At 41.2% G+C, this 20,584-nt stretch overlaps 1 protein-coding gene and 1 pseudogene across 1 annotated transcript in view; both read left to right on the top strand.

Annotated features, from left to right (window-relative positions):
• SLC35F3 (solute carrier family 35 member F3) overlaps positions 1-20,584 on the top strand; it is a 218,042-nt gene that overhangs the window by 55,941 nt on the left and 141,517 nt on the right. The gene's annotated exons all lie outside the window — the stretch shown is intronic.
• LOC137145264 (rRNA methyltransferase 2, mitochondrial-like) lies at positions 19,140-20,575 on the top strand (annotated as a pseudogene).

Raw genomic sequence — 20,584 nt, 5'->3', positions numbered from 1 at the left:
AGACTCTGGCCAATGGGAGGAGGAGGAAAATAGACTTCCATTGCAGCTGAAGATTCCAACTGCACTGAGCATTCTCCAGCCCTGGGATACAGGAGCAAAGCTCGCCTTTCCCTGTAATTTCAACCCCCACCTACTGATGACTGGGATGGGCACCTGAACTAAAGCAGGCAGACTGTTTCCCCCATTCTCTCAGTACTCCCTCTGCTGGCTCTGGAGCAGCAGGGAGGAAGAAGCTGCCTGCATCAGAAATGGAAATGATGGACCTGAGGAGGGAGAAAGAGCAGTTTGGGACAAGGATGTGGGGGAGGCTGGCTGGGGTGATGGAAACAGAGGAAAACTTGTACTGAGAGCCAGGTGTGTGGGAAGAAAGGATGGGGAAGACTGTCACTAGCAAAGCAAGGAGCCTGGAACAAGGAGCTGGGGCAAGAGACCCTGGGACTGGAAGCCAGAGAAGGAAACATGGTGAGGACTGGGAGGCAGTTTTGGGAAAGAAAACTGAGATGGGACAAGCTCCCAAGGAGTCTGGGACTGGGAACCAGTGGGAGGGAGGCAAAGGGGAGGGGATGATTTGATTAGGAGTGGGAGTATGAGGGAGACCTGGGATTGACTGGACAAAGCGTCTGGGACAATGAGTCAGGAAAAAGGGAACTGGGACAAGGAGATGGGGAAACTGAGATTGAATGAGGAGCCTGGAGAGCCAGAGAGGGAGGCTGAACAAGAGTAGGTGGAGAGACAGATCAGACTGGAAGTCAGGAATGGGGAATTGGGTGGGCGAGATGAATGGGGACAAGAAGCTGGGGGTGGGGCTAGGCAAGGAGACCACGACTGGGTGCAGGATGGCGAGACTAATTATGAATAGAGGAAGACTCAGACTCATGCAGAACCCAGGGGTGGAGGAGATGTCTGAATGGGTGTTGAGATTGGGACTGGAATGAGGATTCTGAGGAGTGGAGACTGGAACTGGAGGAGAATGGGCTTGGAACAAGGAGCTAGCTGTGGGGCAGAGACAGGTCTGGGCTCAGGACAGTTTGGAGGACAAGGGGTCAGGCATGGGATGGAGGATGAATGGGCAGAAGGGGTTTTGCCCATTAGCGCACCCTTCCGTCCAGAGCCTGGAACAAAACCCAAAATTTCTGAGTCTCTCCATTCCTCTGCTATCAGCAAATATCTGTGAAACCCACTGGCAAGCCATATGTCTCATCCCCCTCTAATATTCATCCACATAGAAGATTACAACCTGCTACCCATTATAAGTCACTCCTGTAGCTCAAGTGGCAGAGGTCTGTGCCCTGAATCGAAAGCTTCCAATTCTGCTGATGGCCCGTGTGAGTGTCAATATGATTCACAATGGAATTTCTGTGTTTTCAGTTTTTTTTTTTTTTTTTGTTTTTTTTTTTTTTTTTAAACCAAGGAAATTAAACCAATGCAAATCACATTAATAGAACATTATTATGGTTGCAAAGCCAAATGCTCAAAAGTTCAGAAATGCCAGAATTGAGGTAGCGTATGCAACTTTTATAATCCCCCTGCCCTTGTGCATATGCATTATAATATATTCTTTAATTCCATGATCAAATGGTATTTTTTTCCAAAGGACTGCTGCCTCCTTCTAAGGTGACCAGATAACAAGTGGGAAAAATCAGGACAGTGGATGGGGTAATAGGCACCTATATAAGAAAAAACCCCGAATATCAGGACTGTCCCTATAAAATCGGGACATCTGGTCGCCCTATTCAGTCAGTGCACAGGATGGTTGGCACTCTGGAGATGAATCAAGGTTGGTGTAATGAAAAAGGAGGTTGTTGTCTATAGGAGTCCTGCATCATTTGTTACTGAAGTTGCAAGAAGAGTCGGGATTTCAGGAAGAGAACGGACAGTCTGATGGTGAAGTCAGTTGAATGCTGCTCCGGATAATTAGATTCAGTCCCAGCCTCTGCCTCTTACATCCTATGTGATGCAGGGCAAGTCCACTTGCCCCCAACTTTTCACAGGTGGCCACTAATTGTGTGTTGCTGACTGACTTGAGACTCTGGTGTGTGATTTGCAGAAGTGCTCAATGCTGAAAGCTGCGACTGATGCCAGTGGGAGCTGTGCGTTGAACACAGGAAGTCCTGTGTCATGCTAAGTATTGTGAAAAATCAGGTCCTATCTGTCTCAAGTTGGTTACCCAAAATTAGTAGACACTCATGACCTTAATCTTTCTGTGCCTTAGTTCCCCATCTGTAAAATGGGGATAACACTAACCCTTCATCTCTCAGGGGTGTTGTGAAAATAGATTGATTGATGTTTGTGAAGCTCTCAGATTCTATTGAGAAGTGTACCACAGGGAAAACCCTGAGGAAACCGATAGCTCTGTTCAGAGTAGGGTTTGATTAGTATGCAGTCAATAAGGCCTCAGGCCACACGTTGAACCATGAGAAGAAAAATACTGAGTAGCTGCTCACTGACCATGTGCTGAATGAGGCAGGGGTCCTGTGGGAGAAAAAGTAAATGATCATGTAATGAAAGAATGTATCATAATGCATACACACAAGGGGGCTGAATTCAGATTGCACAGCCAACTTTAATTCTGGCCTTGGTTGACGTTTGAGTGTTCATTTTTGCCTGTAGCCAACGCTTTCATGAGCAACAAAAACGAGAGCAGGAAAATGGCAATTTCCGACTAAACCTGAATGGGATTGAGAAAAAGCCCTTGGGCTAGAGCAGTGCCATCTTCCTGTCAAACTTCAAAGACCAGCTACACACAATGGAAGTTTAAAACGTCTCAAAAAATGGCACAACAATCTTTTCTTAAATAATGGCAAGTGCAGTCACCTAAATGGAGGGTTTGCTACCCTCTCCCACTACAGTATACATATAGGGTATGTCTGAACTACAGGGACTATCCTGGCATAATTACATCACTGTAGCAATGCCAGTATAATCCCATAGCATGGTTACAGCTTGCACTGATGCAATGGGTTTTTCTGTCAGTATATGAACACCACCTCCCCAAAGAATGGTAACTAGGCTGATAGAAGCATTCTTCTCTCGACCTAATTGCTTCTATACGGGGTTAGGTAAGACTCCCTATGCTGGGATTTTTCACACCCTCACCAATTTAGTTATGTTGACTTAAATTTCAATTGTAGGACCAGCCCATAGTTAAAGAAAATATATGGGTCTGATTTCCACCCCCCACTGTTTTTCACCTGGTATACTCACTCACATCTATGCAAAATAGATGTAAAATACTATCAAAACAGCATTCCTCACTCACACCAGTGGTACCATTTTAAAGCAACTTTGCACAAGTGTATGAAACTACACAAAATGCAAAGCCAGGGAGAACGGAGTCCTACATATCTATAAAATGTGATTAAATTTAGCAAAGTCAATGTAAGGTTTTCCAGATACAGCAATTACACTTAAGGGACTTCCATTTTAAAAGCCATTGCAGAGAGATTCCCTATATGGGAGCTACTGCTGGAGCCAGAAATATTTCAAAAAACAAAATGAGTTTTCTAAGAGTGACCACTGTACATTCACACAAATGTATCTGACATATCTTTATCTTCAGTGATTCCTAACAATCTTTGCTGTGCATTTGTTTCTTCTTAATCAGGTTTTTGCAAATCATTAGTTCAGAGAACAGTTTTTCCATGTTTACTTAATTCATAGGTCTGACATGCTGTAACTTGTCCACCGTTGTATATGCTCTTGATGTCACACCTGTAAATTATGGTAGTTTCCTTATTTTCTAACTTATTTGATGCTGCTTCCAACAGTATCTGAAGAATAGAAGCTTAATGCATTTACAGAAAAGCCTTTACGGTAGAGTTTTGTAGGGGGCTGCTCTGGCAGCAGTACAAGACGAGAAGCAGCTCCAGTGGGATTATTAAAGGGCATTCGAGGGGGAAATAGAAAGAAGGGGAGAGAGTAGGCAAGCAAGCTTTATCCATGCAAGTAGGAACACAGGCCTCTCGATGGGAGAGCTAGTATGAGTAATAATTATTCATATAAAGAAGTAATTTGTGTATATGGGAGGGAGTGAGGAGTGAAATGAAGGAACAGTGGGAGTAAATTTTAAAGAAAAATGCAAATCCATGTATTAAAAAAAATATTTAGTAAAACGTGTAATGCCATCTTCAGTTTCTGCTGGCATAGTCTACTCTTGGTGGAGTTATTTTTTTAATGAGTGCCCTGGAATTTTTGGGATAAATGTTTTCATAATGTGTAATGAATCGCTGCCACATACATGTACAGACAAACCTGGTCATTACAGGAATCGACCCCTACAGCATAGCACCAGAAACACAAGCCTGCGCTACATGGGCTGAGGGACAGTTTCTTTAGTTGGGTGAAAGTAGAAGACTGTACAGCACATGGGCCAGCCACTGCAGGGAGACATGATCACATGTCAAAGGCAGTGTATGACAAATGTCTGCAATTTTGCGTTTTTTGTTATGAATTGGGCTTTGCACCATGCAATCTTCGTGTTAGATTGATGGGTAAGACCAAATAAAAGGAGCTTTGGTTTTTTGTTTTGTTTTTCTGTGCTGATGCTTGTATTCCATGGATGCTGCAAGGTAATTTAGGCCTAATATTTTTTAATTTTACCAAACCAGTTATCAGCCACTCTAGTAAACTGTGATTTTTTAAAAAAAAAACTGTTGCAGACATAGGGCAAGAGTTAAAGGTGTTTAGGCACCTATAGAAGCAGCCAGGCACCTAGTGAGATTTACAAAAGTGCCTTAACTCCCATTGAAATCAGCACTTCTGAAAATCCCACTAGGGGCCTGTCTGCCTCTTTAGGAGCCTAAACACCTTTGTGAATCTGGCCCCTTGTTCCTAGAGTCTGCTAATCTCTCAGAGGGCCTGATACTAAAAAAGGATCAGCAATGTCAGACCCATATGCCTGGACAGAGTCCCACTGAAGTGGGTTTTAGGAATAGTTACAATTTTAACCTGTGTGTAATTTTAACTCACTCCTGAGTCCTATGCCTCCAGTGTGAAAGAAGTAGGAAACTCCCTTAACTCTTTAGAATTTATTGGCCTTCTGAGATGCCTGCTAGCCAGCAGGCTCTGTCCTACTTAGCAGAATCCAGCCTCTGAGACCCCAGAACATTCCGTTCCCTATCACAGTCAGTGCTAGAGCACAGCCCACCCTAGAAATAATGGTTCTAACTTTGTTTCCTTGGTGCCCTGGTAGGTCTGCAGCCTCTGTTAGGGGCTGTATCTTCTTTTCACTTCCCTCTGCCTTCCAGTCAGTCTGTCTAGGGGGCCAAGAAACCTTGGCTTTCTGGAACACTGTTTCACTTGCAGCTGACAGTGTTCAACATTACATTATTTATATGTAGGCTATTCCTTAACCTTCGATGATCTAGACCAATCAGCTTTTTTTTTTGTAACAATTTAAAAATAACTTAAAACTAAAAAATAAATTTTGAATGTAATTTTAGAGGTTTTGAGAAATTTTGACGGTCAGTCATGAGTGACTGAGGTTGGAGCAAGCTCAGGAAAGCAGGGTGCTTGGATGACCTGAAGGGATCAAACAGGGTGAGGGGGTAATCTCTCCCTGCCCCACACTAGAGGCACAAGACACAGGAATGAAAATCCTGTATATCTCCAGAGAAGCAGAATTATAAAGTACTTCTGTATTTCCCAGCTCTTGTGATTTTTATCATGTATCTTGAGACATTCACTGTTTTTCTTAAAGCCCCAGTTCCTATAGCGCTGTGATTAAGTGAAAATATTGCTTCCATTATTTTTTTCTTAAATGTAAATTTCTAGCCCTCAAGTTTGCATAGAGAAGCTTGAAAAGATAACTCAGGTGTTCCCTAAAGTCTCAAAAATCAAAAGACAAATTAAGAAGCTTAACCATGTTTATAAAATAGTGACATTTAAGCCAATCTTATTATTTCTGGGAACCTAACTCATGATTTTTGAACACTTGGAGTTGGCACTACTGGTATTTTTCCATTTTATACGGTGAAGATTTTACATCTTTGATAGTTTGCCTTTTAGTCACAAAACCTTGAGTTAGCCTGACAGTCACAATGAAATATTAGAAGAGATGTCTTTATCATGTTCTACATGATCTTGCTGATGAGTGAAGAATATCAAAGGTGACAAAATTTAAGACTGAATGTATAATCATTATGTTTGGTTAATAACTTACCTCATTTTTTTCAAGACATTGATGTTCTAAGTTGTTAGAGTATACTGCATATTTAGTTAGGTTAGCAATAGTTTTACACCCTAATCTGACCGTCATCTATCATTAGACACATTTGTACAAGTCCAATCGTATCCCTGAAAGAGCTCAGCTGATTAATTTTGAAAATCTTACTCTTCAGATTCATAAAACCACTGAGCATTGACAAATGTGATGGATTTGAGAGCTGAATAGCTTCCCAGAAGCAGGTTATGAATTGCCTGAAGAGGAACCTCTTCACTAGAATTCAAGAAGAAATGCCAAGAAATGTTTTAAGATGCGTAAAAACTAGCTGTTTCTTTTTCATGTTTCACATACTACCATCACATAATAAATGGACCAGAAGTGCTATTAAACTTAAATGTCTATTCACTTTATGTTCAGTTCTTTAAGGACTGGCAGAAGGCATGGTAAAAGCTTTTAAATTGGACTGGACTTCACGAGACAGTTTAAAACACGGCACGGTCTCATAGCAGCAGAACAATAAAACTGAAATGGCTGTAATTATTTTTCAAAAGGTACAAACTTCCAAGCTGTAGTTCACTGTACTGTATACACATACTTTTTATATACAATACCCCTAAACTTTCAGAAGAGGCTAATTGTATATATTCTTGATCTAACAAGGATTCCACAAAGAAAATGTGCTCTAGACTTAAAATTAAATTGGTCTGTCTTACTAGAATCTGTCTTTTCAAATTACTTGGAGAAATGGCTTCAGAGATGTGAGGAGTTCTGCTCAGGCGCAAAACCTGCTTAGAGATGTGTTCAGTGCTTCAAGCCAAAGAACGCAAACTTTTGCCCTCAGAATTTACTTTACTGAGCTGCACTCTTCACACATGTACACTGTACTCATACCGTGAGAAGAGTGTTTTGGAGAGTGTGGCTGCATTTTGATGTATGTTCTTGTTCTATGGTTAAAGTGGGTTGAAAGACCCACTTTCCTTTCTTAATCACCAGAAAGCAAAGTCCTTTCTGAATCCAGTCAGAAGGAAATCTGGCAACTAACTTCATGTCCACACTGGGAATAGAATAGCGACAGCTACAAGTATATTGAAACAAGCAGAATTTTAGCAGTTTCCCTGACTGTGTCGCTAAGAATATTTTGTCTTATAACCATGGCCCAGATCATCTCCTCCCATAGAAAACACTGCAGCAGAGGGTTCAGGAAGAAGCAATCACTGTCGTGATTCCTTTGTAGAGAACTTCCCTCACTGTCCCAGCCCAGGGTGATGGGGAAGGGCAAGTTTTGGGTCCGGAGGAAAAAGCTGCAAGGGCCATCCCTAAATCTGGCAGATCCCAGTGGGTCTTGGGGAGGTCAGGACCATCTGAGCAGAGCCCTGTGCCTCTTCACCAGCTCTGACCTTAGCACACCTCCTCTCCACTGCATCTGGATTGCTCATTTAATAAAGTTTAATTGTTTGTACAGAAACTCATTATCCTTCTTATACTGCCAGTTCAGGCGCTGTATCAAGCACCCTGAAGAAAATAATTGCCTGAGACTTTATTCTTTGAAGTACAACTCCTCTACCTGCCAGTTTTCTTAAAGGAGCAAAGACTGGCATCTAAAATAGCTGTGCTTAGCTAATGCCTCTGCTCCAGGGTCCAACAAATCTATTTACAGCAGAGCTGCCCCATTTCAGCTCCAGGCTTGCAGGAGACTTGCTCAACACTTGAGTAGAGAATGAGATTTGAACTGTTTATTAGCACTATCTGTTCTTTACTTGAAATAACTAAATATACCCCATTCACAATTACTGCAAGAACAAATATAAGTGTATTTAATGTAAATGTCTTTATTCAAAACACAGGAATGGCACCCCGGGGTCAGAGGCTTTTTTAGAAAATTATGTGCGGAAGAAAATTATAGGTACTCAGCTGGCTGAGAGACACTTTCTTCCTTGGTGTGTGAGATTACACATCGCATACTACAACCTGGATGGCGAGAAATAATGTGGTGAAGTGTACAGACTCCCAACCTGGACTGGGGGTTGAAAAGATTAACCCTCTCCCTGAATGGGGGAGTGCACCCACGTCTTCATTGCAATGGTTACAATGGAGGAAGGCAGCAGAGAAAACAGGGCGCAGAAGGACAATTCCCTTTTACTCAAGGGAGGCTAAAGATATGATGGGTTTCATTTCCTCCTCCCCAGGTCAGAGAGTGGGTAAGAGAGCCTTGTTGTTCCCAGCAACAGTCTTGAAAGAGTCTTGGTGGATTTTTGCCACTATTAAAGGTCTACAAGTGTTCTTTGGGGGCTGAACTCTCTAGGCAACTCAATGACAGGTGTTGGACCTCATCCAAAGAGCCCCTGCTTTCCCCACATCATCTGTATAAATCAAAGTCTGGACTAGAAGTCAACACTCAAACAGATGAGCTAGTTAAATTTGAAGGCTTTGGGTATGTTCCCAAATTATGCTTATAGCTCTTGCACAGACTTGAGGGAGAGGTTCCCAAGGCCCTTCTGTTTCTGTTGTGACCAGTGGCAGACTCTGTAATGCTCCATCAACTTTTCCAATATCTATTGGTGGGTTGTTTTTTGAACCACTAAGGAGAAATCTTTTCTCACCTGGGCTGGAGTGTGACTGCATCAGGACAGCCATGCAGCCACTGTCAACCTGGGGAAAACAGCTGTCCAATGCATGGCTCAACAATCTGTGATAAAACAGTAATTCCATAAGATGTAGTGTTCAGCAATTATTCTGCCGTGGGGCTTTTCAATTACTTTGGCTTCTTTGGGATTTTGTGCTTCTCCGTCATTTGAGGAAAGTCTTAAATCATTCTACAAAGGACGATAGTTGGGCATGCTCTGTGGGTTTCTTGGTCTCTTTGTCCCATAAATTGAATTGTGGAGAACTGGATTTTGCAGTGGCAGCTTCTTGCAGGCAAAATGGGCATCTTCAAAGAGGAAAGCACCAACACCAGTATTAAAAATGTGCTGACTTCTCTATCTGTAAATTACCTTTTAGTGCTATCTACATCTTGTGTTGTGATAAAGACAGCGTGTGTCCCCTCATCAGGGAAACAATCCTCTGTTTTTGGGATCAAATGAGGTAAAATACATGGCTGACTGAGTAACTGCTGTAACTTTAAGAAACTGCTCCAGGAAGTTCTTCAGGAGCTACTGCATTTTTTATGTTAACAGGTAAAAACATAGGGATCCTGTCTCTGCAGACTTGTGTTCAGTTCTGTAAAGGCTGACCAGAGAGAAGAGCAGGAGCATGTCTGCCGTTAGATCAGGGCATGTAGATTTTTAAATCTGTGCTGACTTTTGCTGCTGGACATGAAGCAGCTTTCCAAACTTCTGTACTTCCTGAATTTCCCCTGTAGGGTTTGTCCAAGATGTCAGTGGGTCAACATATGATCAAGTATTTTCTTATAATGAAAGACTCAGGTAAAACTGCAGTATTTCCTTGGTGCTTGTGTTAAACCAGTAAGTGACATCCACACTAAGATCCTTAACATTAGATACTAAAAATATTTTAAAAAGTAACTGAGGTACTTGAGGGAATATTGTGTGTGATGAGGCATGGTCATCTCTTTCCATAAATGGAAGGGTTCTTAGCAAGTGCTGTACTTATCACGGAGATTACCTTCGTAGTTGAAATCTCACATCTATCTAGGGGTTGTATGTGGGTTCAAATTGCTTCAAGTGCCAACACTGTTAGAGGATTCATCATCTGCCAAATCTGAATTATTGACCATATTAATTGCAAGTGAAAAGGAATTTATCTAACCAATTTTGCTTTCAAGCATGGCTTCACAGCTCTGTTTAAGATGCAGATTCTTTGTTCTGACTGTAGAATAGAGTTTCCAGAAGGACAACCTGTGAATTAGATCAACCGCAACTTTTATTGGTCTTAGTTTCAAGCTGAAAGAAATCTTCTGACAGCGTTCTTACCCAGCCATTAAGTGACACATTTTTTAAATTTGTCCCTTTATCAGAATGGTTGTTGCTGTTGAAATGTCAGCACACACCATGGATTTTCTGATTTCTGCAACTCGGTTCTGTTCTGCAATGTCTACACAAGCACTAAGTTGTAGTACTTCCTATTAAGATGCAGCATTGCTTATTTGTCCACTCTGGCTTGAATGTGGACCTATAGCTGTAAAGCAGAGTGCTTTTGAATTAATGGAGAAATATTCCATGAATCTCTATGCAATGTCTTTCCTTTTAATTTTTTTTCTTCTCTATGGAATCAGATGGTTTTCTTTGTTTTCCAGCCTTTCAGAATGGATTTAACTACACACTCAAGATAGACAGCAAAAGAGACGGGGGTGTTTGTTTAGAGCTAATATTAACCACTCCCTTCTCTTTCAGGGGGTTAAATGTTATATTTCCCATCTCCTAACCCCTCACTCCATCCCCAGCACAGAGTAGGATATTTTATTCTCGGACATTAGCAGGAGGTATTCCCCCCATTATGTGGGGGGAGGGGGGAGGGTTTACTGCCTTCTCTGAAGCATATGGTGCGGATTATTGATGGAGACCAAATGCTGGAAGTAATGCACTCTGATCAACTGGTTCTGAAGTGAAATCATTCCAAGTGCTCTCAATATTGCTGAAGATGAAATATCTGCTTCATAAGGAATGCAGAGAAAGAAATGTTTCAGTAGCCAGTGGATCTAAATTAATAGTGGAAACTTCTGTATTAACTTTCTGCTCTATTGTGGCTGATAATCAGCAGATCTCCCAGTGTGACGTTATGGCCAAAAGCACTAATGCAATCCTTGGATGAATAACCAGGAGAATCTGGAGTAGGAGTAGAGAGGTTATGTTACTTGTGTATTTGGCACCGATGTGACTGTTGCTGGAATATTGGGTCCACTTCTGGTGCACACAGCTCAAGAAGGAGGTTGATTAATTGGGGAGTGTCAAGCTGTCTGGAGTAGCTCACTAATGTGGGTGCCTCAGGGCAGGCTGTTACAAACCAGGGCACACAGCCCAAACTGGTTGTGTGTTCTAGAACTGGATTTCACCAACCAAGTATCAAGCGTGAACTCAAGCGCTATAACAGCCTTGCCATGGAGTTACAGACAGTTCCTTTGGACATTCCGCTCAATCTTGCCACCCAGGCAAACCTGCCTTTGTGATAGATGGTCCCTTACACCAAAAATCACAATATTCAGGTTACTCCCAGTCTGAAAGGACTGATCACTTACCCCAGCACAACTACACCTCAGATCTTACACCAGAGACAACATTTGTAGCCACTGCTGTAATAAACTAACTAAAGATTTATTAACTAAAAAAAAGAAAAGTTATTTACAACATTAAAGCAGGGACACACACACGCATTACAGTCTTAGGTTTCAAAAAGTAATTGAAGCTGCTGTAATGTGCAAGTTGTGTGTGTCCTTTAGGGCTAACCCAGGCTAAGCTGCTTGGGGATCCCTTGCTTATGCTTAGAAATATTGCCCTCTCCAAATTCCAAGCAGCATAGTGACAACAAATTCTTCTTGAAAGGGATTTTATTCCCTTCCCCCCAGAGTTCAAGCTGTGATGGGATGAGCATTTGTGCACATCCCCTCTTCATGACTATGGGGAAAATAATCAGTCTTTTGTCCACTGGTGTTCCACAATGATTTATCTGGTATCTATAGGCTTTCTTTTATTGGGCAGGAGATACCTCTTGTGGTAAACTAGTATTTCACACTTTGTAATGCTTCTTTCCTGACTTGGGGGGGTTTCTGTTTCATAGCAAACACTTCTATAGTTGCAGAGCAAACATTTAAATATTACCTTATAACAGGAGATAGATATAAGTGAGATTAATGCATACAGCAACTCAAACATTTCATAAAGTCCAAAACACATCTCTATATGTCTAATCTCTTTTTTAGCAATACTAATATGTAGGGAAGCCAGACTGGCTTCCAGCTATGTATCTGGCAGTGTTCAGTGAGGCCTAAAGGCCTTGGCATGGGCTGGCACCTGGTCTGCCAGCATCACAGAAAAGTTCAGAGAAAAGTCATTAGAATAAAGAATGTTTTCCAATCCTTTAATCAAAGTGACAGACTAACGGAGCCCAATCTGTGTAGTTTAACAAAGAAAGCGTTAAGGGGAGGCTTGATTACAGTCTAAGAGTACTTACATGGGGAACAAATACTTAATAATGGGCTCTTCAGTCTAGCAGAGAAAGGTATGACATGATCCAATGGCTGGAAGCCGAAGCTAGACGAATTCAAACTGGAAATAAGGTACAAATTTTTAACAGTGAGGGTAATTAACCATTGGAACAGTTTACCAAGGGGTGTGGCGGCTTCTCCAGCACTGATGATTTAAAAATCAAGATGGGATGTTTTTCTAAGAGATCTGCTCTGGGAATGATTTTGCTAAAGTTCTATGGCTTGTGTTACACAGGAGGTCAGACTAGACGATTACAGTGCTCGCTTCTGGCCTTGGAATCTATGAAAAAAACTGTTTCCGAGATAAACACATTTGCTCTACTAACAGCTTTATAAATGACATTTGCTCCAAGTTATCAGGATTATCATACCACTCACTGTCCTGCTCAATGTCAGCTAATGGTAATGCTTTTACCTCCCTGACCCAATTCTTAATTGCTTTGGCTACTACGCTCACAAATCTGTGACACTGGGAACGTTTTTAGTAACTTTTCATTTCTCTTCCTTTTCCTGCTGCCACTCTACAGTTCTAAAATCTGCTCAAGTGCTTGTTCGTGGGCTAATACTCCTGAGTTTAAGATCCAATATTCAAGATTCCTAAGTTCATACTTGAACAGCAAGAACAATGTTCTAGTTAGTGTGCAGCTGGTCATGTAGCCTACACAGGAATCTTTAGAGCCAGTCCTCAGTAACTCATACAAGATAATGGTGGAGGAGGGCAGAGTAAGCGTGTCCATAGTTTCATAAAGTCCACAGCATTGCCTCATTTAGCACTGTTCAGACAGCCTTCACAGGAAGGCAGAACAAACACACAATCTCCCAGTAAACTAATCTGCAGGGTAAGATGTGACAACCACCCACAGAACAAGTATTTTAACTTTAAACATGAAGTTAAAAATCTTTGGGACTCATTTCATAGCTCTGTGATTCTTAACTTTTTACCACATGAAGACTGGGGTTGCTGCTATATGATGGTTAACATGCAGGGGTGGAGAATTCCACATGCAATATCCTGGGGTCCCAGTGTCTTAGGGCTTGTCTAGCCCACAGGAGCAAGTATCACAATCTGGGTCAACAGACTTGGGTTAGCAGAGCTTGTGCTAGCATTTTAAAAAATTGCAGCGCTTTGAAGTTATGACTTGGGCTGGAGCTCAGTCTCTGAAGTTGGGGGAGAGGGGTGGGCCTTAGAGCCACAGGGACTGCTAGTGTGTGGCACACAAGTGTGTTATACATTTTCGTGTCAGGTTGCCATGCACTGTTTGGTCCTCTGTGTGAAGCACAGCCTGTTTGCCACTCCAATCAGGTGAGAAGGGGCATTGGATTTCCAGTAGCATGCTGTCCCTGGGTTCTGCTTGGTCACTCCATCTTTCATATCAGCTACTTGTTATTTAGGTGTCTTCTATATTTGACGCTCTAGCTCCTCTTGCTGGTGAAAGGGAAAATCAGCTTTCTGTCTCTTTACCCTCTCCAGAGTCTCCTGGCTGCTGTGAGTTGGAGGGAGGATGAGGTCTTTTGCTACATCTATAAATCAGTGACTTCCCCCCATCCCATCCCATCTGTAACTTCAGTGCCTGCCTCTGTTGTTTCCTCAGATTCACCATTGTGAACGCCAGACATTCAGAAATTACAGTCAGGGAGCAAAATATCATGAGAGACTTATAAAAAAAAAAAAAAAAAAAAAAAAAAAAACCCGCAAGATTTTAAAAACATAATAAATTTGGGATTTAGGGAGTTCTTTGCTTTCTGGTTTCTGAGCCTTTAGGGTGCACTCTTCACATTTTCAAGCTTTTTCTCCATAACCATGAGGGCTAGGAATGTATTTAAAAAAAAAAAAAAAAAGCCAAGATTTTCACATAATCAAATGAATGCAGGAGCTGGGGCTATAATAAATTACCAAGTATCGAGAAACTTGCAATAAAATCATGAGTTGTCAACAGGCTAGATTTCCCAAGCAGCACACTGACATTGACATGACTCTTAGCAGGAAGAGGACACTGTTTCTGTTCCACTTGCTTTTGGAAGTTTTGCAGACGTAAGTGCTGGAACCGGTTTTGTTTTAAACAATAGCTTAAAATTCTGCAGGCCCGTATGCTTGCCACGTAAGGGTCTCTCTTGTCAGTAACTAGAGGATTTTTCAAGCCCTGTGTTACAATACGTTATTCCCAGCTCACTCTTTACAGGGCCCACCTATACAGTAATAAATGAGGGGCAGCTTTCTTTCCTGTATCACACTTTCTTTTCTTGCTGTAATTTACCTCAGGCCATATCTACCCTACCACTTATGCCGGCAAAACTTGTGTCATTCAGGAGTGTGACAACACACATCCCTGCACAACATAAGTTTCGCCAGCATAAGTGGTAGTATGCACAGTGCTGTCAACAGGAGAGCTTCTCCCTCCACCATAGCTACTGCCATTTGTTGAGGTTTTATTATGTCGATGGGAGGGCTCTCTTCCATTGGCACAAAGCAGCTACACAAGCGGTCTTACAGCAGCACGTCTGCATCTGTTCCGCTGTAAGCTCGATGGTGTAGACATAGCCTTGGTCTTTTATCTTAAATTTCTAATCAAGTAAAGCTGTTCAGTGCTTTATAGTTATGGAGACAAGGTCAGGTGGATAAAGCACTGGATGGGAATCGAGATTTTAGAGTCCGTTATCAGCTCTGCCACTGATTTGCTGTGCATGACCTTGAGAAAGTCATGTCCTCTCTCTCTGCCTTAGTTTCCCCATCTGAACATCAAGATAGTAGTACTCACTTTTTTGTAAACTGCATTGAAATCTGTGGCTGAAAGCACTATAAGACTTTTATTGTTATTCCAGGATTTACTTTGCATGTGGATGAGACTTGTAACTATGGCTGAGTTCTTTTTTCGTTAGGAGGAAGAGTAAACCTTGGCTACTTCTGGGTTCCATTTTAGGCCCCAAATCATTGCCCCATTGTCTTCTGATTGCATGCCCTGAGGAAGGGGATTCCAAATGTAGTAGTAGAAAGTGAGAACGTAAGACAGAAGACCTAGTATGACGGGCCAGGGCCTGAGTCCTAAGCCAAGGCAGCAGTTAAGCCCTGTTATTATGAAGCAAAGTTAGCACAAATCAAAAATTACAAGAACAGAGCTGGTATTGCAGAAATACACATTCCTAAAGAAGTGCTAGGCACACAACACACAAGCACATGCCAGAACATCCTGATGCCAGGAATGGTACAAGCACATTCCTAAAACAACAAAGACCTACTGCCCCCTCCAAAAATAAAAAACTGTGTAATAAAGATGTTAATTAACCATTCTGTACAAAGTAAAGGGTGGCATCTTGCCATGTCAAAGGGTGGCAACTATACACATCAGAGAGGCAATATGAAACGTGTATCAGTGTATAAAGGAGGGTCTCAAAGGAAGTGTCTTTCTGGCTGAGTGAGGAACAGAAAGTCCTGCCGTTCACTGAGCCAGTCCATTGTCACGGACATACATGTATTAAGTGTACTGATAGCATATATAAGGTGCTTTTTACTATGCTTCATCGGCAATAAACCTGGCTTGGTGCCTTAGTTACTGAAATGGATCTCTAGTCTTATTGAATAATCCAATCGTGGTTTGCTGTATTGGTTATTTGCACAGAGCTGGGACAGCATACACACTGGAAAAAACAATACACATGCAGCCAACATCTAATGATAACGTTGAAAGATAAGTGATAAAACAGCACTATTTTTGATAGATCTATGAGAATAAAGGCGCAGTGGCTTGGGTTCCCTCTGCTGGCCACACAGGTGCAGTTATCTGACAAACCACTAATTCAAAGACTGAATTAACCAAGATATTGGATGTGACTTGGTGGCGTTTGGAAGCTCAAGTAGCCATGTGACTTTACATGTAGAAAAAATCCTTTTCAGGCTTCACAGAAAAGTTAGTGTGCTCACATTCTGAGAAGGGGAAAGAAATGTTTGGATTAAGGAAGAGATTTTTCTCTGTTACTGGTATTTGGAATAGTCTGCCAAAGAAATATTCAATATGTGCATGTTTATTCCAACATATTCAGATACATGTAATGAAAGCAGTTTCATCATAGTATAACATCAATTGAAAAAGGTATATATAATACAGCATATTAAATAATATACTACATTATAGTAGAGTTCTGAAGAGTCATAGCCAGGATAGATTAATTTAAATCAAAATATTTAAATCACCAAACTTCAATTGCAATTTTACATCACCAATTTTAATAATTTAAACAAACAAGCAGGAAATCTTGATTTAAATAATTGATGTTAATCATGTTTTGCATTTGTATTTTATTTTCCTACAGAGATTGATTCATTGGTTGGTATCCATTCAAATATGTTGATTCGCAACTAAATATAGCATCTACACCAAATTTGGTGCTGCTTTTTGTTAAGGAGGAAGATAAGATATTTAAGCAATTATATAGTTTCACTTATGTTAAGATTCTTAATTTTTACATCATTGGTTATGTTAAAAGATGGTGAATGATGTATTTCTTTTGATTGTTTTACTCATGATTTTTTTGTCAAGCTCTATTTGGATAAATTTGAATTCAATTAAAAATGCACAAAAACAGTATTTTATTTTATATTTAAATAAAGCGATCTTAAGTGTGCTGGTTACAGAAAAACAAAGCTTATCAAAACATGTTTTGTATTTAAAACAGACTGATTTGTTTAATAAACAAAGGAAGTATTATCTGCAGTTAATGAACTGAAGTGGTTGTATCTGGTGATACCACATTTCCTTCATGATCAAGATCTAGTAGATCTTATCCTCTTCCACCTAGTGGTTCATATATCTGAAGAGGAAAGCAAGCTTTCCTGCTTTTTCAACTCCAGATTGGTTTTTTAACTTTGAATGAATTAGTCACTGAACTGGTTCAATTGAATAAACTGAAATGAAGAAAATATTCTCTCTGCTCCTGCAGAAGAAATTCCTGCTCTTAAAAGCTGGAGAAGAACTTCAACAAACTTGGGTTTCAGGTGCTTGGCCTGTGACTTCCAGCAGTTCAGTGGTTTGGCATTTAAAAAAAAATTCAGTGGCAATTGTTTACTACTTAATATTTTGATATTTGATCTTTTGTAGTAAATGTTGGCCTTAAATGTGGTTATAATTTCAAATGGGTTTATTTTTAAAAAAATAACTTGTATTTAATTTGAATTTAAAAATCTTTAAAAACCCAGATTCTATGCCCTCTCAGGTCCTCCCCATGTAAACCACTCCTGGTACTCCACAGTTTTGGAAGCCTGTAATGCAACCTCTCTTGCTGTCCACAGATCCCTGATACATCTGATGCATGCATAAACCACTGAACTTTGATACAGAAGTAGCTCCTGTAATTCCATTTTACTGCAGGAGTGGTGAGCAGGTTCAGTCTGTTTTGACAGCAGAACTCCCCCCCTGTAGAGGAGACATACGATAAATGTGTAAATTGGGACCACCATGGATGCCCATACACTAAGGTGCTCAAGTTTGGAATAAAGACACCACAGTGTAGTAAAGCTGCTCCAAACTTGGGCGAAAAAATCTCAGCTGCATCTGTTCTGCAGGTATGATACAGATTTATTATGCTCGGACCATTACATTCTGCTGCATCTAGAGAGATTCACATTTTCAATAGTGTTTTCTAGATTGCATGAAATTAGATATACCAAGGATAATATATGTAAATATGTAAAGGCACATTTTCTGAAGCCCCAGTAGACACTCAGTTGCTAAACAATCTTCAAAGTGTATCTGTTTGTCTATCAAATGTTGGAAACCACTGCTACCAGAATGAAAATTTTAGGAATTAGCTTGGATTACACATTGTTTCTGAACTCAAGGTGGCACTACAGGACTATATTCAACATCCTCTTTCTGATGTGTTAAAAGTTTAGCTGTCTGAATTTGTTTATACTAAGAATTTAAAAGAGGTGTGGAGGTTTGTTTTAATGCTTTACTCTGTACGCATAATGAGCAAGTTACAGTATTTTGGCTTTTCAGGAATTAGAATTTGCATGCTTGTTGTAAAATGAGCAGGAAGCAAGAATACCAAAATAATGTATTGGTCACTGAATTTATGGTGGGTTTTAAGTAAAATAAAATAAAATAAAAAATCAAAATTCTGACTCTAAGCTATTGTAAAACCCTTGCTTTTAACTGTTGCCAGTCAGTGTGGAAGTATCTCAAAAGGACACTGCCAGCCTCTCTAACAATCATTTCTTCACTCCTAAATCTGCTGGAGAAAGCCAAGCTGATTACATTTTTTCATTCCTTGCTGCAAAACTATTGGAAAGAAATGTTCTTGTATTTTCAGGTCTCTTTTAAAAGATCTGATCTTTCCATTGATGTGTCATTTGGTGCTTGTGAAAGCAGGCTGACAACTGGGCATTCTTTTGGTTGCTATAAAAAGTGCCATAATGTTCAGATACTCAGATATTTATTTTTTCAAATAATATTTGAAAAAGATGTCAGACTGACAGAACTGGAAACCCTATTGCCAGTCCAAAGTGTTCAAAAAGCTGAGTCAAGACCTCCTAAAACTCATGATATCCACTAGAAAAATACATTTGAGGTTCTTCCTATTTGCTTTCTGGTTTTTTAACCTTATGCACATCCAGGTCATGCTTTCAAGCTCTCTTCACAATCATAAGGGCTAGAAACTTTTTAAAAGGAAAGCTCTGAGATTCTAATTTGATTCCAGGACCTGGAGCATTAAGAGGTGGGAAAAAAAAGTATTGCAAGAATTGTGATAAAATCATGAGACTACGTTGTGCAGGAGTTCAGACTAGATGATCGTGATGGTCTCTTCTGACCTTAGTCTGAGTCTATGGGACTAACCAAGCTGATTCAAGTCTCCAGTCACAGAACAAGCACAGCACGAGCAGCGATACTGCAAGTTTCTCCATATAGTCCCAACAATACGCCTTACACATGTCCCAAAGGGACCACCTCCAGCAGGTTAGAGAAGGTAATTCAATTCTCCGTGCTCTTTTAGAGTATGTCTACACTGCAATTAGACACCCACGGCTGGCCTGTGCCAGCTGACTTGGACCAAAGGGCTGTTAACTGCAGTGTAGACATTCAGGCTCGACCTGACACCCAGACTCTAGAACCCTGCAAAGAGGGAGGGTCCCAGAAGTCGGGCAGCAGCCTGAGTGTCTACTCTGCAATTCAGCAGCCCCTTAGCCCAAGTCAACTGGCATGGGCTAGCCGTCGGTGTCTGGTTGCAGTGTAGACACAAACAATCCTATTTTTTCCTATGGCTACCCAACTGGGGTGTCAGTTGTGATGCAGACAAGAACACTCATTTCACCTGTCACCAAATAGCCATCAGATGGTCACAAGTGCCAGTTAGCACCCGCAAAGGCTGGATTTGAACAGGTGTTCTAGAAGGAAAAGGCTTCGCTGGTATCCCAAGTCTTCCAATTCTCCGCTACGTTTTAAAAATCTGTAGTTATAACAACAACTTTTTTTTAAATAGTGTGACCTGTGGAATGTGGCTGGGGCCAGGAGTGGTTATCGGTGGGTGATGAGCACTTTACTTCAATGTCAAAGGTTCCACGCTGCAGCAGGGTTTCTGAAGAGCAAAACCGGGGCACCGCATTGCTGGCTGGGGTGGCACTTGGAGGAGCCACTTGAAGACAACAGAACAACAGAATTATTGTCAAACTGCTGGAGTAGATGACAAGAATCAGGTTCTTGATCCTGGACTCGCTGTGATAGACTGCAGGGCAGCCTCCTGGTGCTTGGAGTCAGGTTGCTGTACAGAGGGCCAATGCCTTGGGCACTGATCCTAATGACCCTATTGGTTGTGTCTTTGGAACTGACCTTTGTACTGCCCTCTGGAAGGAGCTGTCTTCCTGCTTCCTGCAGAGAAGGCAGATGTTACCTGAGCGACATGGCACTGAATCCCACAGGGATCTGAGAACAGGATCATCAGACGTGGATGACCTTATGTTTGTTCCTTTTGAAGCTATCCCAAAGCCTCTTGTAGCCAAGGGGGACCATCCTCGGTATATTCTGGGATGGATAGAAAGTCTATATCCTCCCAAAGAGACTTATAGTTGCCACGTCCTGGAAATGCTCAGTTAGCCTCAGTCCAGCAGGAAAGAGTCTGCAGAGACCTGTTACCTGGCAAAACTGTACAGAGAGGGAGAAAAACATAAAGAACGCTGCAGGTTCTATCTACTCTTCTCATACGGGTTGTTGGTGCCTGACTGGATACCTGCATTTGAGATGTATTTAAAAAAATCCCAGTATTGAGACTCTGAA

Source organism: Emydura macquarii, unplaced genomic scaffold (assembly GCF_026122565.2).
Source record: "Emydura macquarii macquarii isolate MOO-44397 ecotype Brisbane River unplaced genomic scaffold, CSIRO-AGI_Emac_v2 contig_3517, whole genome shotgun sequence".
Taxonomy (NCBI): Eukaryota; Metazoa; Chordata; order Testudines; family Chelidae; genus Emydura; species Emydura macquarii.
This window is presented reverse-complemented; position numbering and strand designations above follow the sequence as displayed.